This window comes from Haliaeetus leucocephalus, unplaced genomic scaffold (assembly GCF_000737465.1).
Source record: "Haliaeetus leucocephalus isolate CR32 unplaced genomic scaffold, Haliaeetus_leucocephalus-4.0 Scaffold162, whole genome shotgun sequence".
Classification (NCBI taxonomy): Eukaryota; Metazoa; Chordata; class Aves; order Accipitriformes; family Accipitridae; genus Haliaeetus; species Haliaeetus leucocephalus.
In genome coordinates this window covers 77,336-91,127 of record NW_010972598.1, presented here as the reverse complement: position 1 = coordinate 91,127, position 13,792 = coordinate 77,336, and the positions used below count along the sequence as shown (strand labels likewise).

Here is a 13,792-nt window from a genome sequence, read left to right as displayed (position 1 = left end):
GGCGGCGAAGCTCCGCCGTGAGGCGACCGAGCGAGCGCGCGCGGGCGGCGGTTAAACGGCCGCGGCGCGGGGAGGCCAGTACCGGGCAGGCAGGGCGGGCTGAGCTCTCTACCCGCCTCAGCCGGGATGGCAGGTGCCGGCGCTGCGGTTCCTTCACCCGGAGCGGTACCTCTGGGGCTAAACCGAAGGGATATGTCGTGTGGCGGCCGTTGGTCGTTGAGGAGCGGGGGAGGCTTCGGCCGGCAAGAAACGTTTTGCCGCGCGCCGGTGGAGGGATGTCTGCTCGGTGTGTTGGTGGAAGTCCCAGGAGCTACGTATTTAGTTTGAGGTTTGCCTGGGTGTTTCTCGGGAGTCTTTGATCTCCGCGTCTGCAGCTAAATAGTCACTTGGGGACTCGGTTCTTTGTATCGCCCTGCTGCCTTCAGCAGGTGCAGGATCCTGCTCCGGCCCATCTCTGACAGCAGTCCTTCTCGGCTTCTTTCTGCCTGATACTGTCTTGCAGTTACGTTTTAGGTAAAACCAGTAATTCAATAGCAGCGACAATGTCCTTTCAACGATTTCCCTAATGCCTTAACAAGAAATAACTTTAGAATCGTCTTCAAAACGTATTCAAGTTCTGTGAAACTGGAGTTCATCCTTCAGGGATACTGTGCTAAAACCTGTCAGTGGCAGGTGAGTGGCCGTGGTGTGATAGAGTTCCGGCGAAGGCGAAGGGGAGAGAGAATCTTCCCAAACGTGTTTCCCCGCTCCCTGTCTAGTTTGTGCAGAAGGCAAGAGTGATCTGGCAATCATGGAGCAGACTGGTCTTCAAATTAATGGCTCAAAAGTAGACTTTCCGTATGATTTTGTGCAAAATGCTTAATTTCTTGTATCTCATTTCTCAGTTTGTAAAGTAAGAAGTTAACACGTGCCTACTTACTAAACAAAGTCATTTTGTTTGACGTATCTCTATTAAACAGAACCTGGGACAGAAAATTGTGGCTTTGCTATTCTCTGGTGGATCTGCATGTGGCATGAGGAGGGGCTGGGCTGAATTTAGGAAAGATTGCAAATGCCTTGTTGAATGCAGCAGTTCTTCATATCTGCAATTTATTTTCAAATACTCTGCTCTTTTACACTGAGTGCTGTAATAGTCTTCCCTGTGCCTTAAGGGAAATGGGCAGACTGTTCAGCTGGATGATGGGATAGACCTCAACCCATTTTTAGACTGGACTTTATGTTTTTAATAGCTTTTTCCCTCTCATTAATTAGTCTGATAATTCAGAAATTCATTGGACTTCTAGAACATCAAGCAGAACTTGGTTTTCTTAAAGCAAGTGTTTAGTAATGTCCTAATTCAGCATTCCTTATCAAAGTTTATTGATAGCTATGGCCACGGAAAGGTTAGGTGTGTTGTATTCCATATATTTTTAAGGTTAATTAAAAAATTTGGGAATTTTTTGTTGCCAGTCAGAGTATTCAGGAGTGCTGGGGTCATCTTTGAATGGGCTGTTCAGAGTAATTGAGATTATTCAGAGAAGTGTTTGCTAAGTAAAGCCAAAATGCCCTGACATTCTTTATGCACTAGAAATGGTACACTTTTCTTCATATTTGTATTTACTTTATCTTAGCACTTACCTGCATTGGACCATAGATACCTGTAGGATAAATTTATGATTCTTTTTTTTCTTTTCCTAGAACTGCCAGATATATACTGAATTTTGCATGCATAAAGGACTACCTCTTTCTGACCTGGTCATTATCCTTGAGAAACTGATGAAACCTTAGGAAAACGGTAAGTGTTGTACATTTTTTGTTTAGAAATTACAATGCAGAATGTAATGTTTAATACATTAAAGTGTATCTCAAGGACATTTGAACAGTTATTTTTAAGTTAATGGCTGATTGTGGCATATATTTTCTAATTTAATCCAGCTAGTGCCACATGCAAATATTTGAATTTACAGTCTTACCTCATAGAGCCTTATGTCTTTGTAATTTAAGTGCATTGTTGGGTGCTCTGAAATTATTGTTTCCTCCTAATTATTGTTTTTTTTAAATAAATCAGAGAAGGAATCAGAAGGGTTACCTGTTTGATTGGATTCCAGCCTATGCTTAAACCAAAAGAGCTCATTAGTTGTATGGGTCAAAAAGATCAGTGAAGAGATTTTTTTTTTTTTCCTCATTGCTTCTATATGTCTTTTGCATTTACTTTTATTTGGCTCCATTTAAAGTGTAATTTTTAAGTTAATATTAAAGCATTAGCCTTTTAGTATTATTTTGCTATGTATTAACCACTTAGCCATAGTAAATATTGAGAAGCATTTCTAAGTAAGGGGGAAAATTGCAGTAGTACATACATCTTAATGTCAGTTTTTCAAACTCTTATGCCCATACTTCATTTTAAGTACAAATTCAGTAGAATTCCCATCTTGCACAAAAAAACCCGAGAGGTATGTGAATGGAAATTTGCAGGTTCATAATTTTTAATGTCCTGTTAGTGATAGTTGTTGTTAGAGACTCCTATTTTGCTCAGAATACAGACTAAGTTTGTTAGCATATAATTGTTTCAGAAACTCTTTATGTTTCTGTTTTATTCGCCATAACCCATTTTATCATTAACTCATTGTAAAATTTAAGATTTACTATTAATATTGATTGTTCTTTTTTTTTAATTATGCATATATTGAAAGGCTTACCTGTTACCAAATACCACCTCTAATGTGAATTTTTAAAAAAGTTTTAAAAAGCTTTAAAAGCTTTTAAGCTTTAAAAAAAGCTTAAAAAAACCAGAACTGATGTTCAGAAAAAGAGCTGAAATAATCACTTAAATATATTAGCTTCAGCAATGTGAAAATAGAATAATCTGCTATATGCTTGAATTGGCAGAAATGTCTCTGTGCCTTGCTGAGATGCAGGATGTCACAGAATTATTGTTTTCACTTATTTTATTCAGCATACTTCGCTAGTCTTGTTGTAATACTTTGGATGGTGACCAAGGAAAATAGTGGGAGGAGTGGTAAGAGATTTCTTCGAAAGTGCTGTAAGCGCTGTTTTGTCAGGAAAATAATCTCTAGGAAGAATTATTTTTTAAAAATCAGAAGGTAGCCTCATTCTTTTGTCTTATTCCCTTGTCATCAGTGTCCCCCACTCCAAGCCCATACCTGCACAAAGGAAACGTCTCAAGGACTGAAGTAGCATTTAATCCTATGCCACCATCTGGTTTGAGATCCAGTAAGTTTGCAGCCTGTGGGTTGTATTGGACATCTTCCTTCAAAGTGAAAGTCAGTCTTTATGATGAGGTCAGCAACGTTGTATTTAGAGCCAATATGCTTTATAAACCTTAACTTACTGCTTTTCTAGGTATAATCTGTTGACAATGAAAAATGGTTGGACGCTTGGATTTGATGAGGGCCTGGGTGGGGAGTGGAGGTTTTTTTGCTATTGGCCAAGCTATTAGTAGTAAGGGAAATAAGAATCCAAGGTTCCTTGGAAGCCTGCCTGCTCCATGTGACAGTGTAGCTTCCAGCCTAGTGCTGAAAACCTGATTAATAGGGAATTACTGTCCATTAAAAGTGGGCTAGATCAATTGTGCAGATCACTGGAGAGTGAGTGCTCAGGTACCAGTTAAGTGAAACTATCAAGTTAGTTCTCCTTTGAGATTGTTTTTGAGCACTAGGTGTGTGGTCATGTATGTTAGTATAAGCTTATTTGGAAAAAAAAATGTTAAACCACTCCTCCTTTGCTATTTTTTCTGTTGTAATAACATGCTGTTTAATAGGAAAGCACTTTCACACCAGGTGCAGATTGACTTTGCAGACTTACAAACACTGCAGCAAAGTTCACAGATGACAAAAGAGCCATTCAGCACAAAAATAAACATTTTTAAATGAGCTGATGCCTTGAATTCTGTCCCTACTGATGCTAGTAACAGTGTCCATGTCTTATTTTCCCTTATAATGAACACTAAGCAGCAATGTTTTTGACATTTTCAGTGGAGAGGCAAAGGGTTCTGTAGTGTGAAGACTGTTGCATAAGCTGTGTATCGTAAGGCATTTTGGCAGGGGTACAAACTTTCTCACTGTGCTATATCTGTTCTGTGTATACAGAGAAACACAGTCCCTAGGGCTATCAATCTGGCATCTTTCATCAGCACTAAATTTACTGCAAATACTTTTTGTGTGCATGCAAAAAGAAGTGCTATTAAATCCTTGTGGACAGGAGTAAAAACATTAAAATAGGTGCATCTTCTGTTTACTTCTCTCGGAATTCCTCTTCGTTGAATTCTGAGGAGCACATTCTACTGACTCTCAAATTCACTCAGCCTGCGTTTGTGTCTGTATCTTGTTATAAGTCTTTATTTTGAATGCTTTGGCAATGTTATCTTGCGCAAGAGCTTGTCATGCTAAAGATTTTTTTACTCTTTTTTTACTTATTTATCTACTTACAGTATAACTGTGATGTCTTTGAAAATGTGTTGCTGACTTAGAAGTGTAGAGGAGAAATGATGTTAGCGTCAAATATTTCTGTAGACAAATTTTGGTGTGTTGCACGCTTGCTTTTTAGGAACAGAATTGCCTAGGAGTGTGAAGTTTTTTCTACTGTTTTTTCCAATACACTGCTCCATCTGTCCAAACTGAATTGCTAATGTGTAGCCTTATAATGTGAGCTTTAACACTGCTTTTCTCTGTCCATGGGATTCATTTAATTTTCTTATTTTGTTTGGAAAAATAATATTACCCTGCAGGACAAATTGAGATTAATTCAGAATATCTTTGGGATTTTTAAAAAAACAAACAACTAATCCTGGTGTTTGTTTTATCATTATAACATGAGCATGTTAGGAAGATTTTTAGGTTCAGTTGATGCATATGTCATTGAAATAATATGGAAGTTTCGAGTGTACACTTTGGAGGTTTTTTCTAATGGTTAAAACTTGGAATTTTGTGTGCTTTTAGCCTCAAAGAGAGGGCGTAATGATCTTACCACTTTAGACCAACATTTCAGCTGGACCTGCGTCACAGTTCAGGTGTTGTTCATTCTGTTGTTACAGTGTTACAGTTGACTAATGGCAAAATAAAGGAACTGGGGGCATCTGTTGTGAAACTTACAAGTTTGTAAGTTGTTCGGTAATATTTTGGCATCTTCCTTTATTCATGTCTTCATAAAATAAAGTGACGTTCACAGTGCAAAGCTTATACATTTGATCCCAGGAAGACTTTATGACAGCTGGCACATAAAATTACCCTTTATCCACTGTTGTTTGGTAGCTGCTTAGTTTCCTATGTGGATTTCTCTTTTTCTCATGGAAGACTATTAAAGTCTACTATTTTAGCACTGAAATATGACATCATTAGTACAAGGAGAAATAGTAATCATTCAGTGTCTCTATAGGCTGTAAATCTCCTCCTGTCTTGGTATAATTTAAACTATCTTAGTTTGGGTTTTAAATGAAATTAGTTTTTACCCTCTTACAGTATTGATGCTAGGTTTTATTAATGTTTGTGATATTTGGGACTTTCCAATGGAAAAATGCTTTTTTTAATGGAAGCTACTACTTAAAGTGGTCTTGATAATAAGAGTTTTCTGAAAAACTGATCTAAAACAAATTAGATCTCTGTTTACAGGCTCAGGTATGACAAACACACATTCAAATTCTAATAGAAAAACTGATAACTGTGTGCTTCAGAAAACCTCTCCAAGATATATTAATCAAAAGTATGCATAAATTATTAGAGACAGCTCGTATAACTAGTATGTGTTTACACAATTAGAGCTGAAATGAATTACCTTTATAACTTCCTGTTGGAAAGGGGAGAGTTGAAACAGCACTCATGGCTAAATTCACCACTGGGTTTAAGTGGTCACAGCTTCACCAACTTCAATCAAGTTACACCAGTGATTAATTTTGGGGAGATTGTGGTTTGTTTAACATAGGCCTTCTGGTTTATACGCGACTGAGTTCTCACTCATGCATTTAAGGGTAAAAAAACTTGATCAAATTTAAGTGTCTGTTTTGTACCTCTTTACAGTCCATGTATGGTCCCCTTTACCACAATATCTATTTCACAATCTTTTTAATGTATTCATCTGTTACATCCCTGTGAAATAAAGCAGTATTTTGCACTTCAGGAATGCATTAAAGATGATGTAACAGTTTGACTGACTTCATGGAGAAGGTTCAGAGCAAAGAAAGGATTTCATCTCAGTTGTTTGTATCTGACACTGAATAATGTAGAAACGAGACCATCGTTCCCTTCTAAAATACAAAAACAACTGATGCAACGTTTTGGTAGAGCTGCTAGATATTCTAATTCTCTAATGATGACAGTTATTGAAGCTTTAACAATTAGCTCTGTTGTTAATTAACGTTCCGTTGGACCAACAGGTTTGATAACAAGAATTGTTTCATAAATTTTATGGACAGATTTCCATTCCATTTGTGATTGCTTCTGGCCTTGATATGATTTAGGACTTAAGTGAATATTTTCAGCATGCTAATTTTCTTTGTATTGATGAGGGCTATAAAACTTGCTCATCTCTCAGGTATAAATTACGGAATTCAGTCTCACTATGAAATTCAACTGTCAGAAAGTCTTGAACACTCTTGTTTCTTCAGATGGGCAATTTTTAGATAATTGCCTCCTTCTTGCATCTCCATTTCAAGGGACTATTTTCTGTCATTTCTGCCTTTCCATATATGTTTAAAGTTGTTACCTGAGATCACAAGGGATTTTAGATCATTGTGCGCTTTTTAGCTACCTCTTATGAGGTGGTAGGATCTATCAGCTTTCTCAGGTCCTGGTAAAGTAAAGATTTGGATAAGAGTGAGCTGAGCTGATTAGTTCTCATAAAAGTAGTCTGTACTCATTTGTAGGACTTCCCCCCCCCCCCCCCCCCCCAAGAAAAAAGTACCCATCCTAGGAAAGATGCATAAATTTGTCTAGTAGGAAGTTTTGAATTTTTGTTATACTTTGTAATCAAATTTGTACACATGTTCTGAAGTGTAATTACAACCTGAGAGTTTTCAGTTAGAAGAAAAACATAAAAATCAAAAAAGGCAAATTACTTCTCATAAGACTTAAAAGGAGATTCATGCATCCCAAGGCAGGACCAGTTACTCGTAGGTAATTCCTGACCAATGTTTGTCTAGACTGTTTATAAAAGTGCTGCAGTGACGAGAGTTCTCTATCTTCCTAAAACAGTCTATTATACTGCCTTTCTACCCTTACCTGAGGGGTCTTCTGGTGTTTTGCTGCAGACAAGAACAAAAAAAGAACACATCAAGTGGTGAGGTCCTCTTCTACTCTTATACCATTCAGTGAAATTTGTCCTAGTGAGGCTTGAAACCCAAAACTTTTCAGACACATGGGGGACTGATCATTGTGTATTTTGAGTGTGAAAAAGAGCTTGTTTGTATGAAATTTTCATCTGAACTCTGTCGTATGTTCTAATAAAAGATACTATTTGTTCCCAGACAAACCTCTTGCATTTGGCTGCTGACTGAAACATATTTTTGTAGTAATGTTAAATGTGGAAGTAGATTATGCCTGGCAGTATGTTTATCATTGTTTATTAAAGCTGTGAATAAGCAGTATGACTAGGAAGCTTAGAAGTTGAAAATAGCATGTGAAATTTCCTCTCAAAACCTCACTATTCCTGCTGTTTATAGATGTAAAGATCATCATGCCTTTAAATGACACTGCCACTTGAGAAATGTCATTTCAATGTCAGAAAATGCCAAACCACCAAAGTGTTCATGCTCAGACATTTTTGTAAATTCAGTGAAACTAGATAAACCACTCCCGTGTCTGAATACTTCTGGAGAACAGCAGACTTAACACATTTGAAGAGATAGACCTCCTAATCCATGTATCTGACACAGAAGCAGAAAACACGTATAAAGATATTTTTACCCCTAGTTTCAAAGGCGAACATAGAGCAAACTGAACAGTCAGGAGGATGTTAATGAGATTCTCTCATAGTGAGGCTATCCAGTAATGGGATTGTACCTAAGGCTATCTTGAGAAATGATGAACTACTAATGAGTCCATACTATAAGACAGCACAACAGCATGGTAATTTTTTTCTGCAGAGATGTCAGGTTGGATAATGGAAGTATACACATAAATATTTTTATTTCCCTTTCTTTAGAAACAGCAGCATTCCAACCATTAAGTGTTGCAAATAAAACACAATGCAGAGCAGAATTCTGCTAGCTGGAAGTGGTCTGGCTTTGTGAGATATTTATAGCTAAATGAATTGCCTATCTTCTTTATCTGCTGTCTCTTTGCCTCCACAGCAAATTGTGTGATGGTCAAGTACATCTTCAACAGCTAGTACTTCTGTCTGTTTTTCTGTTGGCTGTGGTGAGGCAAGGGCACTCTGAAGCAATCTGGTGAAAATATTCCAGGTTTCTTTAGGTGTATCTTGGCTTCCACAGCAGCAGAAGCAGCAAACAGTTGCAGAGAAATCGCACTTTCTCAAAAGAATATATGGGCTTTTTATTTATTAGCTCCTGTAACAGCATAGTAGGTGTTGATGTTGTATGTAGTTTTTAGATAGTGCCATGTAGCTACTCTGTCATCTAGAGTTTTCCCTCCATCGCTGCATCTTCATTTTGGTAGTAAATGTAATTGTTCATAAAATGAGATCAACATTCTTCCTTTTATGTGGAAATCAATGTGCAATAATAAGAATTTGCAGTGCATGTTTTTATTTTGTATGGTCATGATAGTTTTCACATTGGTTTGTGTTGATTTGTAGAAGACTATTTATCAATATGAAATGAGATACTAACACTTAAATGTGGTCTTGTAGTGTATCTTTACACCAGCTATCAGAAAGATCAACAGATTTATTCTTTTTAAGAAGTATAGGGGTTAGGTTTAGCCACTTTTTAAATTTCAGTATTTCTACAGTTTTCCTTTTTTGTTCTAGTGGTAGAAGCACCAACTCTGTAAAGATAATGGTTTAAAAAAAATCCTATTTCCTCTTCACAGAAGCAGCATGATTTTATTTTTTTTCTCTAGGACTTGTGAAGCTGCTTGTATTATTAAAAAAAAAAAAGACAAAAAAAAAAGACGACAAAAACCCTGCAACAACAAAGAAAATTAAATTCCCTTGATCCTATGTATTATTTATTTTTTACCTGTCCTTAAACCTGAGACTTGCTTAATTTCTTCTTTAAATGGATGGGGATTCCACAACATCTCTAGACTGTTTGGTTGTTTATATGGCAACCTTTTCTAGGTTGAATAATTGTTACCACGTGTAGTGCTGTCCCTTCCTCTGTAATGCTCTTACCCTACTATGATCTAGGTTCTCTTACTTGTGTACATCTTGTTTTGTGTGTATTGTGCACAAAAAAAAATACATAGCTGTAATTGATTAGTGTCTGGTAGGACATAATTAATTCTCTTGTGCCTGTAACACTTTCTGTATTATATCTCAGGAGAAAGAAACCACTTGGACCTGTGGTCAGTTTTCTGTTTGGTATCTATGAGATACTTTTCCTCAGAACAGAATGACTGGTTAACCCCCGTTTCATATAGATGTGCTTCATTTAATTTAAGATACGGTGTGTTCTGTTCGTCTTAGTGAATTTCACGTTATTCCTTTTGGAGCACTTATTGCTACAATTAATTTTTAATTAAATCCTCAAAAATACTTAGGACTGCTTCTAACTGCAGATTTTATATAGCTATTGTGTTTTATCATGAAAGTCAATAAAAAGATTGAGTAGAAGCAACACTGGGAACTAATCTGAAATGCCCATTCAATTTGAATACAGCAATACAGGTGATATAATGGGGAAGCTGACTTTCAAAGAATTAAAAGATTTAAATCTCTCTAATTAACATAGAATAATTAAATGGCATGAGAATGAGAGAGGGAATATAGTGTCTTTGGCAGAGGAGCTATATGAAGACAGTCAAATGGAATAAAAAAATTATTTGCCATAAACTTTTTGAATGAGAACCTTTTTAGCCTTTTGCCAGCAGCTATAGGGTAATGATCTTGATCTGTTCTGTAAGATACTTCTGAGATCAGTAAATGAAATACTATGTTATATATTCAGTAAAAATTCACAGAACCCACCAGCTTCACAGGATAGAAGAGCTGTGTTAGTATGAAGGTTGGGGGGAGGGAGTGAGTTGCTTGTGGGTTTGGTTGTTGTTTTTTTTTTTTATTGTCATCTTCAAATTTCAGCTGTGCCAGGTCAGGAGAGATCCCAGTTCTTGTCTTTTTTTCAGAATACAATCCAAACAACTGTATTTAAGGTTGTGTTTCCTTAGTAAGTGTAGATGGAAGAAAGGCTCTCTACACACACAAAAATGAGCAATGAAAAAAGTTGTTGAAATTATATGAAGTACATGAAAGAGAACACTGAAGAGCAATGGGCTTTTTAAATTTGAAATTGACCTAAAATATAAGCAACTACCATGATTTTTCTGTAATGCACATACTGCTTGTCCTGAAGCAAACAAACATACAACTAATTCCTTCAATACGGACTTTGGTTTTTAGCCACTTGGCAAGTATTTTCCATCATATTTTTGATTTGCGCTGTAATCACCATGATTATATATGCCAATTGCATGAATCTGTGTGGCAACTGGAACTGAAGCACTTTCATTCATCGGCACCTTTTAACAGAGGTCAGCACAGGTCTACTCAATATTGGCTTTTATTTAAATTTTGAGCAACCAGTGAAGGGAGGAAAGATGTGCCTAGGAAGAAACAAACATCTTTTTCTTAGCATGTTGTTTGTGTGTACAATTCATTTCAATGGCAAAGCAATAAATATAGTAACTGAATGTTAATGGTCTGTTAGATACAATCAAATCACTGGTGATTTTAATTCCATTTTTGTTTATAAATAAGTGTTTCTACTTGTGTTTTTAGACAGAGCTAAAGTTCCTCCTCACAAGATTTAGCTTCACTTTGGTACCTGCCTAGTGCCTTAGTAAGGTCAAAAGGAATAGCAGGTATCAACATTGAAAACCAGGAAGGAAAAAAGTTTCATCCGTTGGGGGGGGGGGAATCCTTTTAAAAGATTATCATGACTGCTCTACATTCTTTGAACTAGCTCTTTCTGGATTTTCATTCTCTAAGGAGTCATAAGCACTGTAGAAAGGAATAGATTTTCAGGGCTACTTTTATTTGGAGAAGTATTGAGTTTCAAACTATAAACCAAGAAATGTTGGCCTGTGCTAGCTGCAGAAGCTCTCTAGCCCTTCAGCGAGAGAGGGACTATCATCTTAGCCACATGTTAAAAGGAAATGAGTTAATATTTTCTATCAAACTGTTAGCTTCCGCTATAGAAAATGTCACTTGTCAAAACCATCTTTTCCTCTTTTTGCACAATCTAATAGGAAACACCTTGTTCAAATGCATTCACATTTCTATTTCCCTGTGATAGCTGTTGAAAGGATAAACTTTTCTACTCATAGACGCAAGAGAGTGGTGGTAGGACATCCTGATTTTTAATTATTGCTGTTAAAACTAATTCCTCATTGGCTTTGGGCAATTTATTTCAACCTCTTTTGTTTGATGTATCATTTAATCTATGAGCTGGGGAGGGCAGCAGTTGTTATGATTTTATATGCTAGGAAGAGTAAGAAGTGAACCCTTCAAGTTTAACATGGTGTTTGGGGTTGGGTTTTTTTAATGCTTTAGAACAGTTATCATCAATAAATCAACATTACTGTAGTGTGGGTGTCTGTAAAGAATATCTTCTAGTTCTGATTCTTGCTGGTCTGATTAAAGTTCTGTCTTCCTTTTAACCTTTTGTTTTGTGTTTAACTCTCTTTGAAAGAAAACAGCTTGATTAGGGAGCATCCTTCTAATGAACAGATGCATTCTCCAGATATGTATCTCCTATAGAGTTCACTTCTTTGTCTTTCTGGTGCTCAAGGAAAGCCAGTTCTCTTATTTGGTTGCCAAAGGAAAAGACGATTTGCGTCTCTACTGTACAATTCATTATTCTTCTGGAATAGAATAGAATATTTTAGTTGGAAGGGACCTACAACGATCGTGTAGTCCAACTGCCTGACCAATTCAGGGCTGACCAAAAGTTAAAGCATGTTATCAAAGGCATTGTCCAAATGCCTCTTAAACAGTGACAGGCTTGGGCACTGACCACCTCTCTAGGAAGCCTGTTCCAGTGTTTGACTGCCCTCTTGGTAAAGAAATGCTTCCTAATGTCCAGTCTAAACCTCCCCTGGTGCAGCTTATATGTTATAGGATAGGCAGTATTCTTTGTTAGATTGGTATGGCTGGAAATGGTTAACAAGTTCTTCAGGTTGGAAACAGAGATGGAGTTGTCCTAGTTGGTGCTGACTTTTGCTTTTGTGTTGCCCAGCTGGTGGTTGCTTGTCCCTCTCTGCATGCTTCCCTGGAACTCCTCACTGTCTATTTACCTAGCCTGTACTTTGTATGCTTGTCTGTGAGGATGTTATTGGAGACAGTGTCAAAAGCCTTACCAAAGTCAAGGTAAACAGCATCTATTGTTCTCTCCTCTGCAGAGCCAGTCACTTCGTTGTAGAAGCCTGTCAAGTTTGTTAAGCACTATTTACCCATCATAAATCCATGCTGACTACTCTTGATGACACTTCTTGTCCTTCATATGTTCAAAAATGGTTTCTAGGATTGCTTGCTATATTACCTCCCAGGGATTGAGGTGAGGCTGAGCAGCCTGTAGCTTCCCCAAATCCTCCTCCTTGTCCTTCTCTAAGATAGGAGTAACGTTTTCTTTTTTCCAGTCCTTTTAACAACTGTAAAGGTTGTGGAGGAAAAAATTTGGGAAAATCTTTTTAGTAATCTTTAACAGAAATATGTTTCTGTGGATGAAGGAAAACCTACTTATTCTCTAAGGCATTTTTTCCATTTTTCTGTAGTTTGAGTTCTAATAGCAAGTAAAATGAAACATTATCTTGCATAGTTAGCAAGTGTATATTTCAGTTATTTCAGTTGTATATACCAGGACATAAGACTGAGGAAAGCCTGGTGAAGACAGGTTTCCTAAAATGCCTTCATTTAAAGGAAAAGATAGGAAGCTGCTGCAGGACGCTTGTCTAAGCTCTTTTATAATATAAGAGTTGCTGATTTTTGGCTTCACTATTTAAAATGTGAGCTAAATCTAATGAGGTGTACATAATGGACCTGTATTTCATCTATGTAGTTGCTAAGTTAAACCAGCAGTATTGCCATGCTTCTAAAAGCTAAAGAAAGGAACTGAATAACAGTCCTGTATAAATGCTGTGTAACTCTGTTGCTAAGTTACACTTTTTTTCCTGTGAATATGCATCTAATTGCAGTATTGATTAGAGTTGCATGTTCACAAAAAGGTAAAATTGACCCCTGCTGAGAGTAGGTGGGGGATTAGGGGGTTTTATTAACAAACCATCTGCTTCTGTGTTTACTGAAGACATGTTGAATGTTTTCTTGAAAATAAAGTGACAGTCTGAGTCAATAAACAGGTTCTACTTGCATCTAATTCTTGTAACAGAGTTAATCTATCTGCATATTTGATGCGATACCATCACTGACAGAATTAAAAGTTGTTCTGCTTTTATTCCTCACTGGTTTATTTTTGTCAGGCAAACTATGATCTTATGTGACAAGAATGCTTTTGTTTTAGCCATGGATTTAAAGGGAGGTGGTGGGGGTGGTTTCTGTTTATCTTTTTGTTTTTCTCATTACCTCAGCTAAACACTGTGAACACTGCTGTAAAGATCAGCTGTGCTATTGGTCAGGTAACTGGAACTGATTATAATTGGATAAAAGTACAAGTTTATAGATAGTTTTT

General features: G+C 37.0%; 1 protein-coding gene across 7 annotated transcripts in view; it reads left to right on the top strand.

Annotated features, from left to right (window-relative positions):
* Nucleotides 1-13,792, top strand: part of CNST (consortin, connexin sorting protein) — a 50,566-nt gene that overhangs the window by 257 nt on the left and 36,517 nt on the right. Inside the window, exons 1-3 of one of the 7 annotated variants that reach the window (XM_010562579.1) lie at nucleotides 63-672; nucleotides 1,678-1,774; nucleotides 3,121-3,213. The gene's annotated coding sequence lies outside the window, so the exon portion shown is untranslated. Of the gene's footprint in view, nucleotides 1-62; nucleotides 673-1,677; nucleotides 1,775-3,120; nucleotides 3,282-11,366; nucleotides 11,452-13,792 lie in introns of those variants that run through there. The other 6 variants (XM_010562581.1, XM_010562580.1, XM_010562578.1 and 3 more) reach the window with 6 other exon arrangements.